We start from the raw sequence: 10195 nt of genomic DNA, 5'->3' as shown, positions 1-10195 counted from the left end.
AGGACCTCCATATATACTGGCATCCATATTCATTCACATTCCTGTCTTAAGCCCTCTTGATAGTACAAGTTAGCATCAATATTTTCTTTAAGCAGAAAAACCTCACAAATATGAATCATTAGAACAATACAAGGCAGAATGTAATCAAATGTTAACAAGTTTGGTACAAATAATAAAAGCTGTGGGAGGTAGAAAAAAAGTGGAGAAATTAGTGTGGGTCAACATCATAACATTCTCAGGCAATGCAAAGGTTGTAGCAGATGCTATGGAAATAGGAAAGACAGGTATTGACAGATGGGAGAGATCACTTTATAAAGGTTTATGATGATTTTAACAGACTGGAACCAGAAACTGGATTAAAGCTTGACTACTCTTCATTTGGTACGGAGGGGAAAGGTGACAAATTTAGGTTTCCCCTATTTGAAATATTTCCTAACTTTCATATCTTACATGAATGTCCAAATGTAAAATCCTGTCTTATGTTTTTTTGAAATTTATTTTTGTTATTTGAAAGTTATATTCAAACAAAAGTCAACCATTCAACTGCTCAGTCTAAGCTGAGATATCCCAGAACAAACCAGCTCAGGTCATAAGTCTTTTCTCACCATTTTAATCTATTCTTTTTGTGTCAAGGTGGTTTCAACTGTTGTTTGCCATATCTTTACGAGACCAAGGGCTTCAATTGTGAAAATATATATTAAAGCCATATCCCCCAAATCATTAGGTTCTTGGTTCAAGTAATTTCAAATAGGCTTTTTCTTATATGACTAAGTGAATATAGTTGAAAATCCTGCAGAATGTAAAGCAGTTCTTCGCTGTGTGGATCAGTGGCACACACTGCAGAACTTCTAGATTTCCTAACCTCCACCCCCTAAATACAGCATGGAATCTCTATCATTGTAATAACCAAAATACATCCCTACACATTTCCCAAACATCCACTAAGTGGTCATATGGCCCTCATTGAGACCCACTATTGGAGGGGTGCCTAGGTGGTTCACATGGTTAAGCGTCTGGCTTCAGCTCAGGTCATGATCTCATGGTTTGTGAGTTTGAGCCCTGCGTTGGGCTCCACACTGTCAGCGTGGGATTCTCTTGGGATTCTCTCTCTCTGCCCCTTCTGTGTGCACTCTCTCAAAATAAATAAATAAACTTAAAAAAAAAGAAGCATTTTTCGAGGACTGCTTTCTGTTCTTCACCTATATCGGCAGTCACAAAACTTGTAGGAAAATAGTCTTGCTTCACTACTTTGAAAGGGAGCCAGAACTCTTTTGTAATTATCAGATGTGTAGAACCATCATGTTTAAAAACATTTTAAGGGTCTCATAGTATATGACCCTAGGTGTCAATTAACAATTTCTGATTTTAGAATTCTTGATCATTTTATATTTAAGCATAATTTCCTTTAGAATTCTTTATTCTTTTATATTAAGCACAATTACCTTTCTAGGGTATTAACACACCTTTCACCAATAGTTGTGGCTTCATGCTTGTCATTTCCTGTTCTGTGAGGGGAGTTAGCAATAATAACAATGATGTGTAACTGCAAATTATAATAGCAAATATGATGTACAACTGAGTGGCACAAATGTTTGGGAATTTTTAAAATATTTATTTATTTTTGAGAGAGAGAGAGAGAGAGAGAGAGAGAGAGAGAGAATGGGGAGGGGCAGAGAGAGAGGGAGACACAAAGTCTGAAGCAGGCTCCAGGCTCTGAGCTGTCAGCACAGAGCCTGAGGCAGGGCTTGAACTCACAAGCCATGAGATCGTGACCTGGGCTGAAGTCAGACACTTAACCGACTGAGCCACCCAGGCACCCCAATGTTTGGGAATTTTTATGTAAGGAGTAGCTTGTTGAGCTGACAACTAAAAAGGCAAAAGAAACCAAACAGAAGTATTTCTGTTTTTATATTTATACATGAATAGGAAATATTTTGAAATACTAGAAAACATGGTAAAGAAAAGCAAGTTGTAAATAAGGTGTCAAGGACTTTCTTATTAGTAACTTGTAAGGCTACTAAGCCCCTAGACAAAAGCAAAGTAACAATACTAAAAATTCTGTGATTTTTTCTTTGTAAACTGTGCAGAGAAGAAATAGGCAATGTCTTTGTGCAGGAGCTTAGATACAGTATGGCCCAGGACACAATTATTGGCAAAAGCGAAAGCTTTCAAGATTTCTAGGTTCTCTGTCATAGATAGATTAATCAGATTTAAACCAGATGGCTGCAGATGCAAAATTTAAACTTAAAGAATTTAAATAGAAAAAAATATTTCTAGAAGTGGCTGCCCTGACAGTATAAACTGTTGTCATGAAGGTTTAGACATATGCATTTAGATGTGCTAGATTAGACTCAGATGAGCCCTCCTATTACTATATTCAGTATCATACAGTTTGTCACAGACATGGTGAATAACAAACATACATCATACTGTGGCTAGGTGCTAATTATACCCTGAAATGGCTCCTATTGGCAAAAATTTATCCAGGCAAAAAAGTATGACAAGAAATCCCATCAATTTCTTGACTGGATATGATGTAAGGGAAAGGGTTTAGTTCACACAGTTCTGATGTCTTCATAGACAAGAGAAAATAGTCAATTTAACAGGAATACCTAGGCTGTGACCAGCACTCCAAGATCTTCATTTTTTTAATACATTTATTTATTCAGTAAATATTTACTAAGCATGTACTTTATATTAGACACTGTCTCAATTTGGGCTATATCGGTAAAGAATACAAAGATCTCTCTCCATGAAGAGTTTAAATTAAAGCAGAGGGAGAAATACAATTATAAAAATAGTGAAAAAGCCATATAATTATGGCTTTGCTGTGAGATTATACGAAATGTTGAAAAAAAGGCAAATTATTAAAAAGGAATAGAGTTCTAGTATTTTTTTGGTGGAGTCTTTCGGGTTTTCTTTGTAGAGTATCATGTCATTGGCAAATGGTGAAAGTTTTACTTCTTCCTTACCAATTTGGATGCCTTTTATTTCTTTTTGTTGTCTAATAGCTGTGGCTAGGACTTCTGGTACTATGTTGAATAAAAGTGGTGAGAGTGGACATCCTTGTCTTGTTCCTGACCTTAGGGGAAAGGCTCCTTTTTTCACATTTAGGATGATATTAGCTGTGGGTTTTACACATATGGCTCATATGATGTTGACGTATGTTCTCTTTAAACCTACTTTGTTGAGGGCTTTTATCATGAATGGATGTTGCACTTTGTCAAATGGTTTTTCTGCATCTATTGAAAGGATCATATGCTCTTTATCATTTCTTTTATTAATGTGGTGTATCACTCTGATGGATTTCTGAATATTGAACCAACCGTTGCAACCCAGGAATGAATCTCACTTGATCACGGAAGATCAGAAGTGGTGGGAAGGAGGAAGTGTATTTCAATGTTAAATATTTGTAAGTAGAACAAGTGAGGGGGATGAGAGAAGGATACATTTTGAAGATTCCTAGCATGCTCTGAGATAGGATTCATGTGAAAAGGACTTTTGTCCCAAATTTTAGGATTTAGATGTTTTTCCATTGAGGTATAGCACAGATATACAAATTGCCATACCATTTTAATCTCTTCTCTAAAGCAATTGTTGGCATAATATGCTTCTCTAGACAGGCCTAATTCTGGGCTGAGTAACCAAAGTCAGAAACTTTTTCAGTACTTTATTTGTTCCTGTTACTGGGGATGCCATGACCAAACTCAGGAATTCATTAGCTCGTATTTACTTTTACTAAATTATAAGATTCACTCCCATGTAAACCAAAGAGTGACACATGCAATCAGACAAACTGAAAACTCAAAAGTAACATATATGTGTAGGGGAGGAGGGAGAAAGTCACTCATGTAATAAAGTTAAGAAAATTTCTAGCAGTATAACTATAAAAATTGATAATGGAAGGAGTGACATTTTCTTTTCACAAATGGACTTTATAAATATGGGTCATAAGAGACTTGGGATATATGCCATTCAAGTCAAAATTACCTGAGTTTGTCCTTATATGGAAATAAAACTAGAAAATGTAGTCATCAAAGTGACAGTCTAAGGAAATGAATTCATTAATAAGCACTTCTGAAAAGGCAGAGCAAAGACCCCCAAAAACTTGTTCCTCGATAAGAATAAAGAGAATAATGGCAAAAGTTGTCCAAATCAACTTTTCCAGAACTCTGTAAATTAAACAAAGGCTTATAACATTCCAAGCAACTTTTATTCAAGAAAATTGGCTAAATCTCAGTAAGATGATCTTTGTGGCATTTGAACTTGCCTATTCCTATCCCCCACCTCAATCCCTAACAGTTCTGAAAACTAATAGCCTTACAACTCTCAAAGCTATGAAAATCATAATTGTAGGAGCCACTGAAGAGGGCAGAATGGACTTATACCTCCCCAAAAGGCCCATTCTCAGAGAACAGTCACTATTTGATCTGTCTGGAAGATCCCTGAAAAATTCCATCCTCAAGGCTTGAGTGTATTTAAGCTGACTCATATCTGACTCTGTGAATAGCCCTAACACATCTGCTAAAAACAATCAGTGGCAATTGTTTGACAACATAGGTGCTTGAGGTGTGATACCACTTGGTCTAATGAAAAGCTGATCACAAACTTAAATGGCATGACTAGGGAATTAGATTTATAATAGGGACTTTGAAAAGCTGCAAAAGATGTCAGAGACTTTAGAAGGCCATGCACATGAGAAGGGCCGTGCATCAGCCCAAGAAAAATCTGAGAAGGTTATAATCTCTCATCTCTGGCTGACCTTCAGTCTCTACACTAGCAGGAAGTAAATTCTAAAGGAGTCTTCCAGAGCAGACCATGTAAGGTGTGCCCCAACACACTCACAGAGCCCATTGGCAAAGACTGGGAAACATATTGGTTCAAGACACTTAAGGAAATCTCTTTCTGGTCATTAGCTAACCTCCTAAGAAACTTCAGTGGCTACACATCACAAGGAATAAAGGCTGTGCAGAATTAGTCAAGTAAAATCAGTAAATAATCAATAACTGACAATAACAAAAATTAGTAACAAAGAACCATGTAGGCAATTTAATTTCCATAGTTGCTATATGATAATATTTGAAATTTTCATTAAAAAATTGTGAGATGCACAAAGAAATAGAGAAATATGGTTCATACACAGGAAAAAGGCAATAAATAGAAACTGTCCCTGAGGAAGCCCACTAGGCAAAGACATTAAATCAACTATTACTTATGCTTTCAAATAATGAAATGCAACCATGTTTAAAGAATTACAAGAAAGTATGAAAAAATATGTTTCACCTAATAGACAATGTCAATAAAGAGATACACATCATAAGAATCAAATAGAAATTCTAAAATTGAAAACACAGATCACTAAAATTAAAAATGCATGAGAGGGGCTCCATAGCCGACTAAAGCAGGGAGAAGAATCAGTGAACTTGAACATATGTCAGCTGAGTCTATCCAGTTTGGGGAGCAGGAAAAAAATGAAAAACAAAGAACAAAGTTTTAGAAATGTGTGGGATGCAAATAAGCATACCACCATATATATAATGAGACTCTCTAAGATGATAGAGAAAGGGGCATGTTACAGGATGAATTTTATTAACACCAAAAGATAACTTGAAGTCATAGTCTTCAGTTCCTCAGAATGTGACCTTATATAATCTATATAGATGTAATCAAATTAAAATGAGGTCATTAGGCTGGGTCCTAATGGTATACGTCTGGTGTCCTCATAAAACGAGGAAATTTGGACACAGAAGTATAGGGAAGATCATGTGAAGAGACACAGAGGGAATGCCATATGAAGATAGGGGCAGAGATTGGAATTATGGTGCCACAAGTTATGAAATGTCTGTGGCTATCAGAAGCTGGAAGACGCATGGAAAGATCCTTCCCCTGCAAGTTTTATAGTGAGTATGACCCTGCTGCCACATTGATTTCAGACTTTTAGCCTCCAGAACTGTGAGGAACAAAATTTCTGTTGCTCTAAGCCACCCAATTTGTGGTATTTTATTACTATAGTCCTAGGAAACTAATACAGAGCACAAAGAATATTACAAGAAATGTCTGAAACCTCTCAAATGTGATAAGGGACATGAATCTATGTATCGAAGAATCTCTATAAACTCCAAAAAGGAAACCTCAAAAGAGATCCACACCCAGACACATCGTAATCAAAATGTCAAAAGCCAAAACCTAAAAAAACCCCACAATACTGAAAGCTGCAAAAAAAGAAATGATTAATTATATAGAGGAGATCCTCAGCAAAATTAACTGCCTTTTTATTAACACCATAGAAGCCAGAAGAGAGTGGGATGGCATAGTCAAACCACTGACAGAGAAAAAAAAAATCAACTGAGAATTGTATATCCTAATAAGTATCATTCAAATATGGTTAAAAAACATGATAGTCTCAGATCAACAAAGACTGAGAGAATTTGTTTTTAGCAGACCAGCCCTACAAGAATTATTAAAAGGAGTCTTCAAAGTGAAAAGAAAGGAAACTAGAAATAACTTAAATCCACTTAAAGAAATAAAGACCAACGGCAAAGATAACTGCATGAGTAAATATAAAATGTACTATTATTTGTCATTCTTTTTTTCTCCTACCTGATTTTAAAAAAAAACAACTACATAAAGCAAAAATTATACTACTGTTCAGATGGACTTATAAAAAGACGTCATTGGAATGACTATAATAGCACAAAGTTGGAGGAAGAAGAGTTGCTATATTGCAGCAAATTTTTTGTATACAATTGAAATAAAATTGGTATTAATGTTAATATGTTAATTGTTAATATTAATATGTTAATTGCAACTCTTAGGGCGACCACTAAAAAAGGACTTAGAAAACAATAGAGTAAAATAAAAAAGAAGGGAATGAAAATGGTATAGAAGAAAATATATTTAACACAAAAAAAGATAGTAATGGAGTAATGGAAGAATTTTAAAAAACATAGGACATATATAAAAGAAATAACAAAGCTAGCACAGTAGTCACTGATTAAATCTTTCTTCTCTCTCTGCCCTTTTCTCAGACAAGCACATTTACATATATATATATATACATATATACACATATATGCATATATATGTATATTGAGAGTGTATTGTTTGATTTATCAAAAAAGAAAGGTACAGGAAAGAACAATGCATGAAGCTAAGTTAGAAGGTTAAAATCAGAACATTATATTCTGATTGGTGAACTGGTGATACCAGTGGTAAATAGAAATTTCATTTGAGGTTGTGTTGCATTTTTCTTTTATCAGAGAGAATTTTAATTTGACCTGATTTGAGCCACATTAAAGTACCAAATCAATCTCATCTCCTTCAAGGAGACTCCATAGGAACAGCTTCTGAGTTATAGAAAATTTGCAATTTATTTAAAATGTGCTTTAAATCTCAAAATTCAGCTGCAAAGTACAGTCAGAGCATGATCAGTTTAATTTGGGGTGTGGATAAATTTTCTTTAGAGCCATTATGGACTCTCAGATTACTACCCATTCTAATGGATCTCCCATTTCAATGCAAAGCATTGTCCTTCATGGTTAATGAGGTAGAAAGCTGAGTATCTGTGGCAGAATAGCATTTCCTAATTTGTTATCTCAGGGGGAAAAGTCATTATTTTTCTAATCCTGAAAATGTTTCCCCATGAAGTGACAGCAATCAGAGATATTTTTGGCCAATGCAATAAGCAAGCAAACTAATCCATAAAACTAGGCTATAGTGTGAGCATGTAGGTCAATCTTTCCACTTGATTTTGATTAACACTGTCATCAAAGACATGAAATCATACTTTCCATCAAAGTCATGGTTATTCTGTGCCACTCAAATTCCATTTCATGAAAGAGACCTTTTGTGTTATTTAATTGTGGATATAGAGAAAAACAAAAGGGTCACTTGAGAAATATTAAAAGAATTAACTAGATTTTGCTCTAGAATAGAATGCTTTGAGTCATCATAGGAATTAGATGACATGACTTACAGGCTTTCAGAACCTTTTTGTATGGCTAAGAAAAACTGATTTACTACTCTACTCCTGAACCAGTTGGTTTTAATATCCTGCCCTGTCTTCTCCAGGAACCTTAGGATCCTTAAACAAGCAGGTCACTTGACTAGTGTTCTGAGGCTCTGCTATAAGCTAACTCCTATGTACCGACATCAAGTTGAATATTACATGTTTCTAGGACATAAGTAAAAGTTGTGTTTTTTGTTTAATGACAATGGTGCTAATAACAATGTCATGAGAATAATTCAGACTATTTGATCTTTGGGTCTGAACACCTATGGACTCATTGATAAAGTTCCATATGACCAGACTGTCTACACCACAACGGAGAGAATATGCTTGTGTGATACTAAGTTCTGAGGTGACATAAATGTTCTATTCTAGAGTAAAATCTAGTTAATTGTGGTAATATTGTTGTCACTCACAAAAATGAGATGGACCTCCAACGCAAAAATTTGGTTCAGATGTCAAAACTGATGATAGCACAAATATACTCAAAGGATATGAAAAGGGGACACCTGGGTGGCTCAATTGTTTGAGCATCCAACTTTGATTTCAGCTCAGGTCATGATCCCACAGTTCATGAGTTCGAGCCCCCATCAGGCTTCGCACTGACACTGTGGAGCCTGCTTGGCATTCTCTCTCTTCCTCTCACTGTGATCCTCCCCCACTCACTGTGTCTCTGTCAAAATAAATAAACTTTTTAAAAAAGGATATAAAAAGTTTATTTCTTAGAGAATAAGGCTTTCTGGGGAGAAGAGAGTATGTTCCTAAGAAGAACTAATTGCTTGAGAGGCAGATAAAAGAGACCGGCCTGGGGTTTTATTGTAGTAAGAGGGTGGGGCTGGCGTAAGGGTTCCTGCACATGGACAGAGGTTTGCGTAGTTTGAATCTCCCACTGGCACAAAAAGAGGGAGCACCTATGCTTTTTTTTTTTTAAATCAGCTTGACCAAATATAAAACAAAAAAGGAGAGGGAAGAGTACAGATTAAAAGCTGTGTGTTGTTACATTCTGCAGAGGAGTCTTTTTTACTCTGGTCATATTTACAGTCATGAGTTTCTTCCTACCAAGAGTCTCAAATGAGTATTGTCAGGGTTAGGGCCTTCTCCAAAACCCCTCCTCCATTGCAACAGCTGCTTTAAATTATCTACTTATTATTTTAATAGACTTAACTTTTTAGGGAAGTTTTAGATTTATAGCAAAATTGAGCAGAAGGTACTGAGAATTCTCATATATCTCCTTCCCCCTCATATGCATAACCTCTCTCATTATCAACATACCTCACCAGAGTGGTAAATTTGTTAGAATTGATGAACCTACACTGATATATCATTATCACCCAGAATCCATATTTTACATTAGGGTTCACCTTTGGTGTTATACATTCTAGGGGTTGGACAAATGTATAATGGCATGTATTCTCCAGTATAGTATCAAATAGAACAGATTTATTGCCCTAAAAATCCTCTGCTATCTAACTATTCATCCCTCACTCCCTGCCTTACCACTAGCAACCACTGATTTTTTTTTTACTGTCTCCATAGATTTCCTTTACCAGAATGTCATATAGCTAGAATCATACAGTATGCAGCTTTTTCACATTGACTTTTTTCACTTATTAATATGTATTTAAGATTTGTCCATGTTTTTTATGGCTGAATAGCTCATTTATTTGTAGTGCTGAATAATATTCCATTGTCTAGATATATCACATTTTATTTACCCATTAATCTACTAAAGGACATCCAGGTTGCTTCCAAGTTATGGCAATTATGAATAAAGCTGCTATAAATATCCCTGTATGGACATATTTTCAACTCCTTTGGTTAAATGCAAAGGAGCATAAGTACTAGATCATATAGTAAGAATATGTTTAATTTTCTATGAAACTACCCAACTGCCTTCCAAAGTGTGTACAATTTTTAATACCTGACAATAAGTAATAAGAGTTCTATGGCTTCTGATGTTCACAAGCATTTGGTGTTGTCAGTTTTCTGGCATATTAGCCATTCTGATAGGAGTGTAGTGACAGCTCATTGTGTTAATTTGCATTTCCCTTATGGCATATGATGCAGAGCATCTTTTCATATGGTTATTTCCCACTTGTGTATTTTCTTTCATGTGGTATCTATTAAGGCCTTTGGACCATCAATCAGGTTATTTTGTTTTCTTACAGTTGAGTTTTAAGCCTTTCT

The sequence above is a fragment of the Prionailurus viverrinus genome, chromosome X (assembly GCF_022837055.1).
Source record: "Prionailurus viverrinus isolate Anna chromosome X, UM_Priviv_1.0, whole genome shotgun sequence".
Classification (NCBI taxonomy): domain Eukaryota; kingdom Metazoa; phylum Chordata; class Mammalia; order Carnivora; family Felidae; genus Prionailurus; species Prionailurus viverrinus.
Note: the sequence above shows the minus strand (reverse complement) of the source record.